Source organism: Monodon monoceros, unplaced genomic scaffold (genome assembly GCF_005190385.1).
Source record: "Monodon monoceros isolate NGI ecotype Baffin Bay Population unplaced genomic scaffold, NGI_Narwhal_1 Super_Scaffold_3, whole genome shotgun sequence".
Taxonomy (NCBI): domain Eukaryota; kingdom Metazoa; phylum Chordata; class Mammalia; order Artiodactyla; family Monodontidae; genus Monodon; species Monodon monoceros.
The window spans coordinates 36,600,528-36,616,239 of NW_021703780.1; the positions used below are offsets into that span (position 1 = coordinate 36,600,528).

At 39.1% G+C, this 15,712-nt stretch overlaps 1 protein-coding gene and 1 pseudogene across 1 annotated transcript in view; one reads left to right on the forward strand and one right to left on the reverse strand.

Moving 5' to 3' along the window:
- ZFAND3 (zinc finger AN1-type containing 3) overlaps positions 1-15,712 on the reverse strand; it is a 320,181-nt gene that overhangs the window by 274,369 nt on the left and 30,100 nt on the right. The window lies entirely within an intron of this gene.
- Positions 12,068-15,127, forward strand: LOC114907694 (annotated as a pseudogene).

Below are 15,712 nucleotides of genomic sequence, written 5' to 3' on the forward strand. Positions count from 1 at the left end.
AAATGAGATACATATATAATTATTTACAAAGCACAAAGGTATTAGGCAGCAACATAATGCAAAATATCAAGAGAACAAAATCAGAATGTGCCCTAAGGAATTTAGAACTTAACAGGCGACCTAAGGTAAGTATGAACAGTATGCCTGTGGAGATGAAGGGTACCCTGACTAAAAGGAAGGGAGATAAGGAAAAGTGAAAGTCAGCAGGTGGTATTTGCTTCACTGCATAGGTAGTGTTTTGAGTGTTATCTGAAGCAGTCAGAAAAAGCTAAATATGTTAAATACTGAAAGAAGCAGGTATCTGGCATAGCTAGAAGAGGAATATTAGGTGCTGAGAAAGGAGAGTAACGTGAATCCAAGAAGAATGCTCCTACAAGAAGCCATACAGATGAGCTGACAGAAAATAAGAACAGAGAAGAAACAAAACCAATACCAAAGATAACACAAGGAAGGGCTAGGTCTAAAAGAGGGAGAGTAGAATAAAGACAGTGGGTTACAGATCATCCTCGTGTGCGATGACGGAGTTCAAGAAGAGTATAATGCAGTATTATGCATGATTATGAACAATGCCTTTATTTTACAAAGTTTATGTCCAGAAAGAAAATTCTTCGTATTTGTTCCTCAAAATGAGGCAGTAATCGTTACAAAGTACATTAAGTGTGTATATTCATAATACATAAAGTTTTACATATGCTCTCCCACTTCAAAATGCAACCCAGATTTTAAATGCATTAAGTCACTGCAGCCTGCCACCCCGAAAAAAAAAAGGAAAGAAAGAAAGAAAAGGTAATACTTTTCATCTAACAAAAATCAGACAGGGTACTTGCTCTTTCCTCTCTTCAAATTTTAACCTTTGAAGAAGGTATCTCTGGTTAAGAAAAAATTCCTAATATCAAAACCAAATTCCTTTCCTCTTTCATTAGGTTCAAATCGCTATCAAAGAATTAGTATGACTGAAAAAAAATTTTTAATTAACAGTTGAATTAAATTATGGACATAAAATTCAACTGTCACAGAATCCAAAGTAATTCCCTCAGTGCAATCTTCCAGAAAGCAGGATTTTAGACGGCTGACATTAGAGAAGATCACCAGAAATTGGAAAGGAGATTCAATGGGCATTTATATCATGATCCAGCAAGATCCTGAATGCTTCACCAAAGAACTATTATATTTCTCTTGTGAACCTCAAACTTCTAATAGCTTGCCTTCTAAAATGCTCTTATTACTAATTTATTGGCTTTGGCTTTTTTAGACCAAAATATGTAGAACTGCAGAAGCTTCTGATCAGCACAACCATAATTAAGTGATACAATTTTAGGCCAGCCCAGTCCTCATAAAGAAAAAGAGAAATAAAAAATTTTTTTTAATTTAAGCTTTACATTTTAGCCTATGTAGTCTCTCATTAATATAGTAGTTAAGAGAGAGTTCTGGAGTCAAACTCTTCTCTTACAATCCTGACTGATCTTGGGCGAGTAACTTAGATCTAAGTCTGTGCCCTCATGTATAAAATATAGGTATTACTAATACCTATGCTCACAGAGTTGTTAAGGCTGAAAGGAGACAATACATGTAATATTCTTTGAACACTGCTTCACAAATAGAAAATATTCAGTGAAAGTTTTAGTCACTTTTCACATTGTTTAGGCTTTAAAATGCATTAAAACAACCTAGGGACCTCCATTACCACCTCCAAGAACCTCTAAGGAGTACAGGGACCTGAGATTTTATAATCATGCCCTAATATGTCCCTCCACTACATTTTTAAATTAAATCAATATATGCACTTTTTACTTGAATTTATGTCTCCCTAAAGATGGCACATTCAGAAAAATATTTTGTCTGTTGATTTCTATCTGGTGGACTTACAGCGGGTTAGAACACTATAAATGGCAAAGAACCATTAAAGCCGTATTTTTGTGTGTTTGAGTTTCCTATTCTGAACATACATTACTTTTGTAATCAGAAAAAACAAATGTTGTAAGATTAGTGTTTTCCCTCTGTAATTTATTTTGGCAGTCAGGAATTTTTATGCAATCTACTTATTTATCCAAGTGCCTAATAAAATAGATTCTTAGAGGTTTTAGTATTTTCTTCCTACTTCTTACATATTACATTGCTCACAAGCAAAGACTTGGAAACAAAACACATTTACTAAACCATATTATATAAGTAAATTTTATATATCAGAAGTTCCCTTCTAGAGTACAATCTATTTATAATTCAATTGTTTGGACCTCAGAACTCATTTTCCCTTAAAAGCAATGTTGTAAGTATGGCTGAAGTTCCTAGATTAAGCCAGAAAGATTATTTAGCCATATTATTACTGAATTCTAGTAATAGGATTATTGACCTAGGTTTCAAAATCCAGGGTCAAGCCATACAATAGAAAGAAACAGAAGTTTTTAAAAAATCCAGCTTCTTTTTTGAAGCTCAGGAATATCCCTTGGCAATTTTCTTAAATAGGCAGCTTGCTTTGCTATCTTTTGACTGCCCTCTAGTTTGTGCCCCCCTGCTCTCATGCTGCCCCTTGTGCCCACCTATTACAGAACTCCACCCAAACCTGGTCTCCCATGATGCAATCTTACCCAGTCCTCTTTTCCCAACTATCCTACCAATGTAAGTGATCACATTTAGATATTAAATATAGAGTAATATGAATGAACCAACTCACACTGAACCCCTTAATTCTAAAGCTGGAGCATTTCTGGTCATATAAAATGAAGTGAAATATTCAGGCCACATCAAAACAGACATTACTGACCTACAAGAGAACCAGGCACAATCAAATTTTCACAACTCTTCTTCTATATTCTTCTTTCTAAGCCCACCAGGTTTCGAAAAGTACTAAAACCGTCAAAGACATGTACAGTGAAGAAAAGATTAAAAGCAGAGAGTGGACACCCTCTGAGAAACTTAAAAGTTTAGAAAATGCAGTACACAAAGAGCATGTGAAATTAAAGAACTATGATTTAGTTTAAATTAACACCAAATGCTAAGGGAACACAAAAATTATGTCTTAAGCGACATTATAAATACAAATGACCCCTGAACTATGTGGGGTCAGGGGCACTGACTGACTCTATGTGCAGTCAAAAATCTCCGTATAATTTACAGTCAGCCATCCGCATCCGGAGATTCAACCAACCAGAGCTTATGTAGTACTGTAGTATTTACTACTGAAAAAAAAATCTGCATATAAGCAGACCTGAGCAATTCAAACCCGTGTTGTTCAAGGGTCAACTGTATATGAGTAGGAGGCAGAAAGACATTCCAGGAAGAGAGAAAATAAGAAGGCAAGGAGTTTAGAAAAAGCAAGACAGATGCATGAGGTGATAAAGATACCACACTGGGTTAAAAAACGAAAGGAACATGGTTTTGATCTGGAGGTATATGGGACCAAGTAGAAAAAAAACGGTAAACGGTACAGTACAGAATTGAACAGACCAAAAACTGGACCACTTCCAGGTAATCCTTTGTTTTGGAGAATGTCCCATATATTGTAGGATGTTTAGCAGCATCCTCGGCCTCTACTCACTTGATGTCATTAACACCTCTCTCCACTAAGTGATAACAGCTAAAAATATCTCCAGACATTGTCACATGTCCTCCAGGGGACAAATTCAACCTGCTTTAAAGAATCAATCTTTAACCAAAAAGCCCCAAACAAAGGAAAAAATATATTAAGCTACGAAAGGAACCAAAGCACGAAATGTGCAACTACGCTAAAACACTAACTGGTCAGATCCCCGAGCACCTGAGTATTCTAAGAAACCAATTTTTCCTAATAGCTGAGAATCTATCCTTGTAAGTACCAAGTATCTCTTTTTTCCAATTTTAACTCTCTTGAACAGAGAGGGTTTTTTTAATTTTTATATATTTTATATAAAATATTATATTTTTATTTTTATATACGACCTTGCCTTAAGCAAGAATATCGAAGAAAATTTTAACTCTATTTTAAGATTCAGGGTCATTGTGAAATACATTCATAACTGTATTATAAGACTTTGAGATCTTCAGAGAATATTATAAGTAAGGAACAACAACAGTTTTATGTGGTTCAAGGAAAGTACATGTGGATAGAACTGGGTAATTAGGTAAAACAGTATAGTCTGGAGTCAGACCAAGGAGTTTGAATTTTATCTCTAAGAGTAAGCACTCATCCTGTTCTTTTGGTGGGTAAATACCATAAACAGGTCTGTTTTCCGAAGATCATAAATGAATGAATGAGAGAAAGACCAGAACTCAGTAACAAGTTCCATTTAGACATAACAGGCCAAGCAGAAGGCAGAGGCTGCCTGACCTAGGGTGGCAGTGATGGCAAGGAGGGAGAGAAAAATATAAAATATAGTTGGAAGACCAATTTGGTGAACTACGGATGAAAAACGGAGGGGATATAAAGGGTCAAAGATGACACTGGCTTCCGGCTACGTAGATATAACTAAGACTGGGAAAACAGTAAAAGAACCTCATTTCCAAGGAAAAAGATAATAAGCTAGATTTGGGTTTTACGGTCTAGCCTCGTGAACTCAGTAACCTAGGCTTTATTTAAGCAAGTCAAGTTAAATTTCTACTAAATTTCACCCTCACTGAAGAAAAATAACACACATCCAACTTATTTGTGAAGATTAAATAACACAGTAAAAGCATTCTGGAAAGAACCAGTCTAGTATAAGAAATGACTATTCCTCTTTTTTTTATTATTCCTGGCAAAGCTACCACTAAGTACAAGCTTCATGGGGTACCTTCATTTCCCTATCACAAATCTTTCCAATCACCCTAAAATAATTCACATTCAAGCCACCAACAGCTTCTTCCTGGACATTTCTGTTCCACTGTACTGGTTGTTTTATTTCACCACTGTGTTTCACCTCTGCCTTGACATCCTTTACAGCATGTTTTAGGAAAACTACAATAAGGATATTAATTCTGAAAGTTTCTTTTCCATTAACACATTTTTCATCTCTATGTGTTTCTTCTACTCTATCTTGTCTACTCTACTTGCTAATACCCCAGTCCTACTTCAAATCTGCACTACATACTTCAATAGCCTCATAAGCCTCCAACTTTTTCCAAAAAGTTAAAAAAATAATTCACTCCACTACACTCTCCCTCCCAAAAAAAAAAAACCTCCTGGCTGTGAAGGTCTGACTCATCTGGACAAAAGGAGAATCGCTGAGGTAAACGTGTGTTCCTCTTTGTATTAAGCCTCAAGAGAGAAAAGGGTTGTAGAAAGTTGGAACATCATATTCTCTCCCTCCCAAAAGAACCTCCAAAACTGACTCAGACTTTGTAAAGAAAATGTGAAGTTTTACAAACAGTAGGAAAGCGTGGGTAGGAAAAAAGGAAGAGAATTCAAAATATAGAAAACTAGATGACTACAACACACAACCCACCAGAGTTGGTTATATGTTTCACTGGACATGTCTCATGGCCTGTATCTACCATCATGCCCTTCAAGAGTAACTACCCATCAGAAAAATTCCTGTTTAGATGAAGGATGGATACCAGACACCCCGATGGCAAAAGGAAATCAGAAAACATCCATATGTCGTCAGAGGTGAATCAATCAGATAATCCCTCAAAGGAGCTTACTAAAGTTTTCAAAGTGTGGTCCCCAGCGGAGCAGCATCAGCATCCACATCACAAGCAAGGGAACTTGTGGGAAATGCAAATTGTTTGGCCCTATTCTAGGAACAGGGCCTAGCAATCAGGTGACTGTGATACACCCTGAAGCTTGCCTATTATTAAGATCCTCTGAGCCTCCTTAAATCCCGGTTTACGTATACCATGGAGCTTGCGCTTGGATTAATGTTGAGATTTCCCTGTATCCTTGAATACCTAGAATAGTGCCTGACACAGAATGCCTGACTCAATAAATGTTTGTTGAATGAATGAGTGAACGGCCTTAAAATAAACTATACCCCTTACTAAACTACTGTTAATGGAATTGTTTCTTGTAACCAAAGAATCTTAATTAGGCAATGTGCATGGGGAGTGGGGGCAGGGTACACACAAGATGGCCAAAGTCATGTGGAGCTCGTCCATGGGGACGTAGAGAGAGCTAGAACACTGTTTTGAGAAGAAAAAGCTAAGAAACATACCCTGTCCAAAAGAAAAAGTGAAGGAATTTCAAGGGCAAAATTGAGAATTTAATAACAGGGTCAAGGAAACTGCAGCTATAAGGAACTGTGATTTGACCTTGTACAAGCTCTGAGGCCAAAATAGAAAACTGCCATGCTTTTTCAAGAACCTAGGAAGTTAATAAATAAAGACTTTGACCTCTGTCTCAATGAGGAATGAAAAAGTCTATGTACCTAATGATTGACCTGATCTGTATGTAATTTGTACCTTAAGATTCCACCACACCATGGAAATAATTTATACCTTTTAACTCTGCTGTAGCTGACAGATCAGGGACATAACCATCAAAAATACGAGTGGCCAGACTAAATTCAGAGAGCTCTCAGAAGCAGAATTCTACCCTCTTCCCTATCCCTATTGATACTCTGAATACTGACAGCAAAAATTTACTCCCAAAAAGGCAAAAAAAATAAAACAAAACCAAATGAAACTTTTGGGGGCCCAGGGGCAGGGGGCTGCCTCTACTTTCAAACCCCTGAACTCCAATTCTCTGTATGTCACAGAAGGATTCTTCTTTCTCAAATGCTGTATTAATAACATTATATGTCCATCAACAGATGAATGGATAAAGAAGATGTGGCACATATATACAATGGAATATTACTCAACCATAAAAAGGAACGAAACTGAGTTATTTGTAGTGAGGTGGATGGACCTAGAGACTGTCATACAGAGTGAAGTAAGTCAGAAAGAGAAAAACAAATACCATATGCTATGGAATCTAAAAAAAGAAAAAAAAATGGTCAGAAGAACCTAGGGGCAAGACGGGAATAAAGATGCAGACCTACTAGAGAATGCACTTGAGGATGGGGGGGGTAAGCTGGGACAAAGTGAGAGAGTGGCATGGACATATATACACTACCAAACGTAAAATAGATAGCTAATGGGAAGCAGCCGCATAGCACAGGGAGATCAGCTCAGTGCTTTGTGACCACCTAGAGGGGTGGGATAGGGAGGGTGGGAGGGAGGGAGATGCAAGAGGGAAGAGATATGGGGACATATGTATATGTATAACTGATTCACTTCGTTATAAAGCAGAAACTAACACACCATTGTAAAGCAATTATACTCTAATAAAGATGTTAAAATATATATATATTATAGTCCCTCAGAGGCCTCCTAATGAGACCACCTTCCAATTGTCTCATAAATCATATTTAAATTACTAACCATGGTCTTTTTTTAAGCGGGGGGGGGGGTATTCCACCTCTCTTATTTCCCACCAAACCCCCACTTATGCCCTCTACCGCATTAAATAACTCTATCACCCATAAGATGCATCACCCTCACGCAGGCTACATGAGGGCAGGGACTTGTATCCCCAGTGCTTAGAACCATGTCAGGCACAAAATGAACAGTAGAGTATGTGTTAATTGACTGACCCCCACTCCCACTCCTAATCCCAGTTTTGTTTTGTTCTTTTAATCTCTTTATTAATCTCAGTCTATCCTTCCTCAGCTCACCTCTTCCAAAAAGCCTCTCCTGACTGGCTCCAAGGAGCTGAAAGAAAACCATCTTGCTTCTGTTAATACTTATGTACAACTATCACTGGTTATGTTTCAATCACCTAAGTTTTATTCTTATCTATCTTCCGTTTTCGATAAGATACTCAAGGGCTAAAAGCAAGCCCCTACTGAAGTAGTAAACCTGCCAAGGCTGTGCCCAGGGTGAATGCAATGTTCTCTCTCATAATCCATTGCTCAACTTGCTAATTAGACAGAACACAGCCTCTTCACCCGCAGCAGGCAGTAGTGGCAGCAGCACGGAGGAGGAGAAGGGAGCAGAGAGCAAGGGATTTGGCAGAGAAAGAGACCACATCTAGATGAGACTATGGGAAAGGAGGGGGGAGGGTAGCAGGACCCAGAAAGTCTCACTCTTTCCTTGGGACCATCATAATCCCTCTCACAGGCACTTGATATATCAAGTTATAAGTCCATTGGCTATCCTTCAGGACATTTTCCTGCTATTACCACAACTCTATTTCATCTTAAATATGATGAAGTTTTAAACAAAGTCAAAATACTGATGGCACAAGCATAAATTATTAAATGAGGCAAATCATTTGGGGAAGATAAGTGTTTATAAATTACTTACCACCCACCTTCCCCAAAGAAGGGGTAGGGGAAGGCAGACCAAAAAAAAAAAAAAAAAAATTGAACTAGCACAAAGCAACTCTAAAAGCACAGCTCTGGCTCTAGGATGTGATGGATCTATACTCCCCACCTTTCCCACCATCTTCACTCCAACTTTCTGGCCATCTGCTGCTACTGCTGAAGGGCAGTAGGAATGTAGAATCTGAGCTAGTTCCTTCAACCTGCAAGGCAATTTATTTTAATTACCCAAATAATAAAACACTATTCACTGATATGCTTTAAGACTTCTGTCAAACCTTGGAGTTGATTTTTTGTTTAAAGATCTACTTCTACAGGAAAACAGGATGTCGAAGAACCTCACTTGTCAAAACTAGATCAAAGTTATAAAAGTTCCGTACAAAACAGAAGTTGAAAGGAAGAAGTCGACAGCTTTCTCCTCAACAGTCCTTATCCCCATCTATAATTGTCTTCAGCTTCATGTAACACAAAACTACCAGCGCTAAGGCAGCAAAAACGTCCCTCCCCTGTTTTTTCAAACAAGTCTTCATTAGCTCCCTCTTCCGTTTAAAAGTTCCATGGCTAGTTTAAGTTATGACAACTCAAGCAGTTCTATTTCTACATTTCCTAATTAACAAACTTACCAGAAAAATGATTTTTAACCAAAGCCAGAAAGAGGTTAGCAGAGAGTAATTCATGATTAGGCTACAGAAACAAAAGGAACATTCCACAGAGGCAAACTACCCAGTTTCCCCATTTAGTGCTGCAACTCCAGGAATCTAATGATCCTTCATTTTTTCAAAAAATGAAAATGGTAGTAAAATTCCCTAGTGTTGACAGGTGATTTTTAACTTCACTGCTGCCTGACAGGCACCTACAGGCTTTACCTGGCCTCAATCTGTCCAGTTTGGAACTGCCAATTAGTCGCTTCTCAAAAGCAAATCTCAATGTAAGTCATTAAAAAAAAGTGCTTTCCAAAGCGTCAGATACAATGAATTAGTCAACCTCAGGCCATTAGAACAAAATAAAACTTGGGTGCCCAATCCAGGCTGCAACTGTCAAAGCCAAGTGACAAAAGAACATCGTTCCAGAGCAAAGAAAGGATCAAATTCTCAAAACAGTTGTGATACATATAGTGCTCCTCTTAAATACAAATACTCTTAACTACCACAGCAATTGAACAGGTGTCTTCATTGGTAAGCTTAGCCTTTCTCAACTGAGGTTCCACAGGACAAAATTAAGCACTAATGCCCTAAGGCACAGTTTGGCAAACCTTTTCTGTAAATATTTTAAGCTTTTCAGACCACAGGGTCTCTGTCACTATTCAATTCTGCCATTGGAGCTTGAAAGCAGCTGCCAACAATTAAGTAAAGGAATGAGGTAACTGTTCCAATGAAACTTTACGGACACTGAAATTTGAATTTCATATAATATTCACAGAATTATTCTCTTCTGCAATGATTTTAAAACATAAAACGATTCTTATAAAAAATTTCTTAGTTCTTTGGCTAGATTTAGCTCTGAGGAGCAGTTTGTCGACCTACTCCCTAAGCCATCCTTTGTGTATTAATAGATTAACTTCTCTCTTATGCATGCAGAATTACACTAATTACACACCATACTACAGAGAATTGAGAAATAGTCACTCAAATCATTTTTTACATGTCTGTAGTGCTCTGATTGTCTAATAGAAGAATACTCTGTCTAGTATGAAGCTAGCTGATGAAATTTTGTTAGCCCTTGTTAACTTGGACAAATAACTTTACACAAGTTAAAAGTTACTCTTCTTAAAGTCTCAAAATATAAAAAGGAACTTTCACATCCAGTATATTGCCGATGGATAACAAAAATCAAACTGTTGCAAATTAAATCTCTGGTTAATATATTGCTAGAAATAATGAAGAAATTCTTTTAGTAAAGCCCAGAATTCAATTATCATCTTTCAATCCATTTTGTATCTTCAGATCCTGTTTCTTCTTAAAGTATAACCTACCTGAATAAAAATCACAAGCATACATTACAGGATTGTCTCACACAATTAAGTAGATTTGAGTTCTCGCTCCACCTCTTTCTAGATGAGTGAGCTTGAGCAAGTTCCATACTCTCTTTACTCATCTGTTAAGGAGAGGAAATATCTGCAACCCTCCAAGAGAAGTCAAAAGTATACAACTAAACTTAGGCAGAAATAGTTTGTATAGTGCTATAGAAATATCAGTTGCCATTATTAGGTGCTCAGTAACTTTCTTCATATTATCATCTTCTAATTTTTTATAACACTCCAGTGTTAGTTTCTGCTAAGCCTCAGGTTTAGTGGAATATTGTGCACCTAGTAGTACATTTCATTCAACACATTAAATTTAAGCAAAGCGTAAGCAATAAGCAGTAAAGATGACTGAGATGGTCTCAGCACTCAAACAGTTTAGAATGAACGCCAACACGTATACATGATAAGTCAGTGCTGTAAGAGGAACAAATGAAAACCAACATGAATACTGTGGAATCAGAAAAAGTTTCACAGGTAGTTAATATGGGCCTGGGTATGTGATGGGAGAGATACTGTAACAGAGGGAACTGCAAAAGCACAGATACAGAGGGGTAAGAGAACACTCCACACACCCCAGAATGCAGGGCAGTTCAAGTTCTAAAACAAATTACAAAAGGAGAATTTCATTTTTAAAATCCAACCAGGAAAAGAAAAACCTTCCCATTAAGTCTCTAAAAAGTACACATCTTGAAGGATAAACAAGGGGGCTCATTTTAAACCAAAGAGTTGGAAAAATTATGAACCATGCTAGCTTCAACCCACTTCACCATCATTTCCCGAAGCACTTTACAATGTCTAAGAGGATATATTTAGAGGGGACTGAGTTACAGGAAAGGGATGTCTGGCCTAGCAAGTCTCTGAGGAAGTGGGGACTGGCATACCTGTCTCCCTTGATGACACATGCAATATATCAACCTGCTTCAAAAACCATTTTCTTAAATTCTGCAAGTTATCACCGTTCTCAGTAAGAAAAAGCAATACAGCAATTCTTAAAAGAATAAGTTACGTATGTTTCCTCGAGGGGAGTGGGGACTAGGAAATCTTACGTTCTTCCTCTAGAGTTTATTTTCTTACATCATTAAAAACCTTTCCCATAAACAAATTTTATTCATGTTTTCTACCCCTTTACCACCAACAACAAAATTAATTTACCTTGGAACTGTGCCTAAGCATGGTGAATTTTAACCCAGAAGATGAATGAGTAACGAGAAGGGTGTTCTGTAATTATTACCTCTCCCTCTCAAGATTGCCACTGCATCAGCCACGCCACCAGTAGAAGATTAAAGATGGCCCCCAACTCTCTGCTAGGCCTCTGACTGAGAGATGCAGTCCAGTCCCCATCCCCACTCTCGCCCTCTTGAATCTGGGCAGGTAACTGCTTTGACCATTACAATATGGAAGAAGTGATGCTACACCAGTTTCCAGATGAGCCTGTCAACTGTGTGAAATAATAATAAATTGCTTTTTTAAGGCCCTAAATTTTAGAGTAGTTTGCTAAGAAGCACCAGATAACTGGAACAGTAACCATGTCGCAGCTCCAGCTTTCAGGCTTTCACCACACCACAACCAAAATACTGTTTCACTTATAAAAGGAAATAAAAACTCAGAAGTTACAATGTATTAGATAGGTTTCTAACAGAATATGCTGTCAACTCTCAGAGCATAAAAGAGACGACCAAAGTGTCCTAATTCCTCCTAAGAAATGCAAAATGACCTAACATCAGTCAAGTTCCTCTGAAAGGTTATAAAAATCAAACTCCTTGAGTATACCCAAGTGATGCATTGATTCTTTAAACCAAAGAAAACCCTCTGGTCTGGAAGGTTAGATACCAGGAAGTAGTCATCTCCGGAAAGTAGTATTTAAAAAGGAAGTGAGGCCTTTTTCACAATGGGTTTGCCGCCAGGACACAGGTGTTGTGAAAACCACCACTAAACCTAAGGAAAAATGGGAAAGGAGAAGATCAACATCGTTGTCATTGGACACGTAGATTCGGGGAAGTCTACCACTACTGGCCATCTGATCTACAAATGTGGTGGGATCGACAAGAGAACCACTGAAAAGTTCGAGAAAGAGTCTGCCAAGATGGGAAAGGGCTCCTTCAAGTATGCCTGGGTCTTGGACAAACTGAAAGCTGAACGCAAGTGTGGTATCACCACTGATATCTCCCTATGGAAATTCGAGACCAGCAAGTACTATGTGAACATCATTGATGCCCCAGGACACAGAGGCTTCATCAAAAACATGATTACAGGCACATCCCAGGCTGACTGTGCTGTCCTGATTGTTGCTGCTGGTGGTGGTGAATCTAAAGCAGGTATTTCCAACAATGGGCAGACTCGTGAGCATGCCCTTCTGGCCTACACTCTGGGTCTGAAACTGTTGTTAACAAAATGGATTCCACTGAGCCACCCTACAGCCAGAAGAGATATAAGGAAACTGTTAAGGAAGTCAGCACCTATATTAAGAAAATTGGCTACAACCCCGACACAGTAGCATTTGTGCCAATTTCTGGCTGGAATGGTGACAACATGCTGGAGCCAAGTGCTAACATGCTGTGGTTCAAGGGATGGAAAGTCACCCATAAAGATGGCAATGCCAGTGGAACCACAATGCTTGAAACTCTGGATTGCATCCTGCCACCAACTTGCCCAACTGACAAGCCCTTGCCTTTGCCCCTCCAGGACGTCTACAAAATTGGTGGTACTGGCACTGTCCCTGTGGGTCGAGTGGAGACTGGTGTTCTCAAACCTGGCATGGTGCTCGCCTTTGCTCCAGTCAATGTGACAACTGAAGTGAAGTCTGCTGAAATGCACCATGAATCTTTCAGCGAAGCCCTTCGTGGGGACAATGTGGGCTTCAATGTCAAGAATGTGTCTGTCAAAGATGTTCATCGTGGCAATGCAGCTGGTGACAGCAAAAATGACCCACCGACAGAAGCAGCTGGCTTCCCAGCTCAGGTGATTATCTTGAACCACCCAGGCCAAATCAGTGGCGGATATGCACCTGTGCTGGATTATCACACAGCTCGCATTGCTTGCAAGTTTGCTGAGCTGAAGGAGAAGACTGATCGTCGTTCTGGGAAAAAGCTGGAAGATGGCCCCAAATTCTTGAAATCTGGTGATGCTGCCATCATTGATATGGTTCCTGACAAACCCATGTGTGTTGAGAGCTTCTCTGACTATCCTCCTCCAGGCCATTTTGCTGTTCATGACATGAGACAGACGGTTGCTGTGGGTGTCATCAAAGCAGTGGACAAGAAGGCAGCTGGAGGTGGCAAGGTCACCAAGTCTGCCCAGAAAGCTCAGAAGGCTAAATGAATATTATTCCCAATACCTGCCACCCCAGTCTTAATCAGTGGTGGAAGAACGGTCTCAGAACTGTTTGTGTCAATTGGCCATTTAAGTTTAATAGCAAAAGACTGGTTAATGATAACAATGCATCATAAAACCTTCAGAAGGAAAGGAGAATGTTTTGTGAACCATTTTTTTTGGGCGTGGCAGTTTTATTAGTTTTTAAAATCAGTACTTTTTAACGGAAACAACTTGACCAAAACTCTGTCACAGAATTTGAGACCCATTAAAAAAGTTTAATGAGAAAAATTTTAAAAAGTAAGAAACAACTTTCATTTTATGCTATATACAACTCTGACTTGCTTAAAATAAGCATGTAATACTTTTAAATTTTTAAAAAGATACTTCCTTTGAAAAAAACCAAACCACTGTAGTCCTAACAACTTTTAAATGCCTTTTTGGTGCACTAAGATGATGGCAAATGCCATTCTTAGCTATGCTTTCACAGAATGAAAGACGGTATCAGCCCCCAAATAGATACCTATTTTTAACAATGAGTAGACCCTGGGCTCTAACTTATTTCTCTTTCTCATCCCACCAGCCACATTCTCCTGCACAGTATGGCACTTCCAGTTACCACAGTGCCCAGCAAAGGGAGGAGGACTGTGAAAGTGGAAACGGCTTTGACTTCCTTCTTTCAAGCTTTGACGGGTACTAGGTAAAAGGAGAACAGTTTCAGAACTTCCCCCATGCCTCCGGCAACTCTGTGCTAGGCCTCCTTGCAAACCATTTCCCATGGTGTTCTCCTCTTGAGGCCTCTGCCTTACTCCCAACCCCCAAAAAATTAGCAACACGACTGGATGCATATGAAAAAGACTGGCAAAAAGTCAAATCAGAAAGATGAGGGGCTGAAAAAAAAGAATAGTTTCTCCCCTGAATATCTTTAAGTTTTCATAAACTATCCATATCTCTAACCCATTCTCTTTAGACCAATTCCTTGCTCCTAAGAAATTCCATCAGGAAACAGATAAAGGAAAGATGAAATTCAGAACATTTTGCTCTGCTTCTGGTTATTAATGTCAAGTAAAGAACCAAAGTGGAAAGTAAATAACCACAAGAAAAGTTACACGTTTCTGAAATTATCACAGGTTTTGTTAGGTTCTTCTCTGACGTATCATTAAGCATTGAGGACTCACTGTTAGCTATAAGCACTTGCAAGGGCCCTTCCCAACCCTCAGTTTATCAGCAGATTCCCTAAAAGGATAGAAACAAAGGTTCAGCAAGTTCCAACTACCAATATTTCTTCCAAAACATCATTTATTAGAGTCTTATGATCTCAGATTCAAGTTATTCCACTTACTAAACCCTAATATTCCAATTTAGTTTCTCTCAGAGGAAAATACACAATACACAAATCAAGATAAAATATGAACTGATAAACGAGTTCTATAAAAACTTGATGAACAAAGAATAATGTAAGTACGGTTTAGCAAATTTAGATGTTAAAAAAAAGATGAGTCAAAAATGACCAAAGGGGACTTCCCTGGTGGTGCAGTGGTTGAGAATCTGCCTGCTAATGCAGGGGACACGGGTTCGAGCCCTGGTCTGGGAGGATCCCAGATGCCGCGGAGCAACTAGGCCCGTGAGCCACAGCTACTGATCCTGCACGTCTGGAGCCTGTGCTCCGCAACAAGAGAGCCCGCGATAGTGAGAGGCCTGCGCACCGCGATGAAGAGTGGCCCCTGCTTGCCACAACTAGAGAAAGCCCTCGCACAGAAACGAAGACCCAACACAGCAAAAATAAAATTAATTAATTAATAAACTCCTACCCCCAACATCTTCTTTAAAAAAAAAAAAAAATGACCAAAGGATCACCCATGCTAAATACATTAATAATACAGAGCAACTTGAAGAGCAAGAGATTGAGGAGAGGGAATCATGTAGCGTTATTTTTAAAGCAGTATAACGCGTGCGAAGTTAAGAGATAATCTTTTTTTTTTTTTCCCCAGTACGCGGGCCTCTCACTGTTGTGGCCTCTCCCGTTGCGGAGCACAGGCTCCGGACGCGCAGGCTCAACGGCCATGGCTCACGGGCACAGCCGCTCCGCGGCATGTGGGATCTTCCCGGATTGGGGCACGAACCC